Below are 5000 nucleotides of genomic sequence, written 5' to 3'. Positions count from 1 at the left end.
CCCTAATCTGGCGCATATGCGCGAAGCCCACTGTTAAAGTCTTCGGTGTCTAGTACTTCTCGCGCATATGCGCGCCCCTTCGCGGGGCATGTGCACGAGCTCGCGCATATGCGCACCCTGTCTTCGCGCATGTGCGCGAGATCTTCTGTCCAGATTTGCGCTCCGTTTTGCATGGACGCTTGAATAATGTTCACATGATCCCCATGCATCACGAACCTTTCATCACTCTGTATTTCTCTTGTCAATCCGCCTTCTTTGCTCATAAACCCATTCAATGCTTCTGTGAACCTCTTCAGACGTCCCCTCGTGATTGGTCCATCCGGCAACTCTAAAGGGTCCCATGCTTTCTTTGGGGCTTGAACAACCGTGTTCGCATCATCCTCCCCTTCTTGAAAAGGATTTGTCCTCAAATCTTGTTCATCACCTACATCAAACAACGACAAATCAGTAACATTGAAAGTGGGACTCACATTGTACTCACCTGGTAAATCGAGTTTGTAGGCGTTGTCATTGATCCTTTCTAGAATTTGAAATGGTCCATCGCCCCTAGGTAGTAGCTTTGAACGACGCTTCTCGGGGAACCTTTCCTTCCGCAAGTGGAGCCACACCCAATCACCTTTCTCAAATATCACCTTCTTCTTCCCTTTGTTGGCTTGCTTGGCATATTGCTCATTTCTCTTCTCAATGTTGGCCTTGACCTTTTCATGCAACCCTCTAACAAATTCAGCCTTCTTTTTGCCGTCCATGTTCAACCTTTCACTCACAGGTAAAGACATCAAATCCAACGGAGTCAAAGGATTAAAACCATACACAATCTCAAATGGCGAATAATTAGTAGTAGAATGCATGCAGCGATTATAAGCAAACTCAACAAATGGCAAACAATCTTCCCAATTCTTTAAGTTCTTCTTAAGTATAGCACGCAAAAGTGTTCCTAAAGTCCTATTAACAACTTCAGTTTGCCCATCCGTTTGAGGATGACAAGTAGTAGAAAACAACAATTTTGTGCCAAGTTTAGCCCATAGAGTTTTCCAAAAGTAACTTAAAAACTTAACATCACGGTCAGACACAATAGTCCTAGGCATGCCATGCAACCTAACGACTTCTCTAAAGAACAAATCCGCAATGTGAGAGGCATCATCAGTTTTGTGACAAGCAATAAAATGTGCCATCTTAGAAAATCTATCAACAACAACAAATATCGAATCCCTCCCCTTCTTAGTCCTAGGCAACCCCAAAACAAAATCCATAGAAATGTCAATCCAAGGTTCACTAGGAACAGGAAGTGGTGTATACAATCCATGTGGTTGTGTCCTAGACTTAGCTTGCCTACAAGTTATGCACTTATCACAAACTCGCTCAACATCACGCCTCATATGTGGCCAATAAAAATGTTCATGCAAAGCATTCAAGGTTTTTGCCACACCAAAGTGTCCCATCAAACCACCCCCATGTGCCTCCCTAACAAGTAATTCACGAATGGATGATTTAGGGATGCACAACCTATACTCTCTAAACAAGAAACCATTATGCAAATAGAATTTTTCGTGTGGTCCATGCATACAAGTTTCAAACACACTCTTAAAATCCTCATCCAGCACATACAACTCTTTCACATGCTCAAATCCCAAAATTTTTGATTCCAAGGTAGAGATTAGTACGTACCTCCGGGATAGTGCGTCGGCTACTATGTTATCCTTACCTTGTTTGTACTTGATGATGTATGGGAACGTTTCAATGAATGCCACCCACTTTGCATGCCGCTTGTTCAACTTATGTTGCCCCTTGAGGTGTTTTAGGGACTCATGATCCGAATGAATCACAAATTCCTTAGGCCTCAAGTAGTGCTGCCACGTCTCTAGAGTCCTCACAAGCGCGTATAACTCCTTGTCATACGTGGGATAGTTCAAGGCGGCTCCATTGAGCTTCTCACTAAAGTATGCCACTGGCCGCCCTCCTTGCATCAAAACTCCGCCAATACCTATACCTGAAGCATCACATTCAATTTCAAACGTATTAGCAAAGTCAGGCAAAACAAGTAAAGGAGCATTAATTAATTTTTGCTTAATAGAATTAAAAGACTTCTCTTGCTCCTCGCCCCAATGGAATGGGACGTTTTTTTTTATTACTGCCATCATCAGCGCGGCCAAGGTGCTGAAATCTTTTACAAACCTACTATAAAAGCTTGCAAGACCATGAAAACTTCGAACTTGGCCAACAGTAGTAGGCGTTGGCCAATCCCGAATAGCACTTGCCATGTCTTCATCAACTTGTATCCCCTGTGAACTTACAACAAAGCCAAGAAAGACAAGTTTGTTTGTACAAAAATCACATTTCTTAAGGTTAGCATATAAACTTTCAGCCCGTAGTGAGATTAGCACAAGTCTCAAGTGGTGTACATGCTCTTGCAGATTCTTGCTATACACTAGGATATCATCAAAGTAGACAACAACAAATTTTCCTATATGCGCACGCAAGACATGATTCATTAACCTTATAAAGGTGCTAGGAGCATTAGTTAAGCCAAAAGGCATGACCATCCACTCGTACAACCCATACTTGGTTTTAAAACCAGTTTTCCACTCATCACCTTCCCTCATACTAATTTGATGATAGCCACTCTTCAAATCAATTTTGCTAAAGATACAAGCACCATGCAATTCATCTAACATATCATCTAGTCTAGGTATGGGATGCCTATACTTAATGGTTATGTTATTGATTGCTCTACAGTCCACACACATTCGCCATGAGCCATCTTTCTTAGGAACTAATAAAACAGGCACAGCACAAGGGGACATGGACTCACGCACAAAACCCTTATCTAACAACTCACTTACCTGCCGTTGAAGCTCCTTAGTCTCCTCCGGATTGCTCCTATAGGCGGGACGATTTGGCAATGCACTCCCAGGCACGAAATCGATTTGGTGCTCGATTCCCCTCAATGGTGGTAAGCCTTGAGGTAACTCCTCCGGAAATACATCTTCAAATTCCTGCAAAAGTGAAACAACAATGCTCGGAAGGGACCCGGCTATATCACTTGTGTTAAGGAGGATCTCCTTATAAACAATCAACACAAGTGGTTCATGTGTGTGCATCAATTGTTTCAACTCACCTTTTTGGGCCATATATGATTTCTTTTTGGCCTCTTTCCTCTCAATTTCTTTCCTCTCATTTTTCTTTTGTAAGGCTGTCTCACTCTTTTGACCACTCTTTTTTTCAGCCATTTCATTTTTATTTTCAAAGGCCATCTCACTTTTTAGTTCACTCTTTTTTTCGGCCTCATCTCTCTTCTTTTTTTTCAAATGGTCCTCCAACACTTGCTTTGGGGACAAAGGAAGTAATACAATGGATTCCTTCTTCAATACAAATGAATACCTATTCTTGTACCCATCATGTGTCACTCGCCTATCATATTGCCACGGTCTACCCAACAAGATATGACAAGCATGCATTGGTACCACATCACACAAGACCTCATCCACATATTTCCCAATAGAAAAAGGCACTAGCACTTGTTTGTTAACCTTCACTTCCGCACAATCATTCAACCATTGAAGCCTATATGGTTGAGGGTGCTTTAATGTAGGTAACCCCAATTTCTCCACCATTTCAACACTAGCCACATTAGTACAACTCCCCCCATCTATGATTAGATTGCAAACTTTTTGGTTTACAAAACACCTAGTATGGAACAAGTTCTCCCTTTGGTTAGTCTCCTCCTCCTTGACTTGGGCACTCATAATTCGCCTAGTCACTAGTGCTTCACCTACAACTGCCTCATAACCCTCGTCAGGATCCTCTAATGCAGGCATCTCATCATCATCACCCTCACTTTGAGACTCATATTCACCATAGTCATTTAAAATCATTACCCTTTTATTAGGACATTCACTAGAAATATGACCTAACCCTTGACACCTAAAACATTTAACATCTCTAGATCGATTAGAAGGAGTTTCAGATTTACCTTGCACTCCTTGTTTAGGCGCCTCTTGTTTGGTCTCAAATTTGGGCTTGGTCACCACCTTGTTCTCCTCACGTTTCACCACATTTGATCGCCATGAAGATGATGAACCCCCAGTTGGATTGGTGCGGCCAACTCCACGCCTTTTGAGTTGTTGCTCCACTTTTATGGCCATTTGCACCATCTCGTCTAGATCCAAGTAGTGCCGAAGCTCAACTTGATCTTGGATTTCCTTGTTCAAACCACAAAGAAAACGTGCCATGGTCGCCTCATTATCTTCCTCAATATTGGCCCTAATCATGACTACTTCCATCTCCTTATAGTAGTCCTCAACACTCTTCACCCCTTGCCTCAAAGTTTGTGGTCTCTTAAACATTTCCCTATAGTAGTGGTTTGGCACAAACCTTTTCCTCATGACCCTCTTAATCTCATCCCAAGTTTCAATGGGATTCTCATTATACCTCCTCCTAGTGGTCACGAGTTGATCCCACCAAATGAGAGCATAGTCTAGAAATTCCACCACCGCCAACCTAACCTTCTTTTGCTCGGAGTAGTGGTGACATTCACACGCAAACTCTACCCTCTTTTCCCACTCTAAGAATGCCTCCGGGTTAGATTTCCCATGGAACGATGGAATTTTCATCTTAATACTACCCATGTTTCCATCCTCCCTATTCCCATCATATCTACCCCTTACGGCCTCTCTTTTCCCTCTACCAAATCCTCTACCTCTTCCAATCCTACCCCAAATTTCGTTTTGGCTCTCCTCATCTCCTCCCAAATCATACTCTTCCTCTTCTTCTCCCCTACCCATATTTTTAGGCTTAGATTTATCTCCACTAGTACTAACTTCAAGCCTATCCAACCGGTCATGTAATGGCTCTAACTCGGTTCTCATCATCCTACTAAAATGCCCAAATAACGCTTCCATTTGTACTTTAGATAACCCCGGGTTCGAACTATCTCCTACCTCCCTCTCCATTTAATTTCAGTTTGTACCTGCAAGAAAACGTTAGTAGAAAACAATATGTTC

This window comes from Primulina huaijiensis, chromosome 11, assembly GCF_012295235.1.
Source record: "Primulina huaijiensis isolate GDHJ02 chromosome 11, ASM1229523v2, whole genome shotgun sequence".
NCBI lineage: Eukaryota > Viridiplantae > Streptophyta > Magnoliopsida > Lamiales > Gesneriaceae > Primulina > Primulina huaijiensis.
This window is presented reverse-complemented; position numbering follows the sequence as displayed.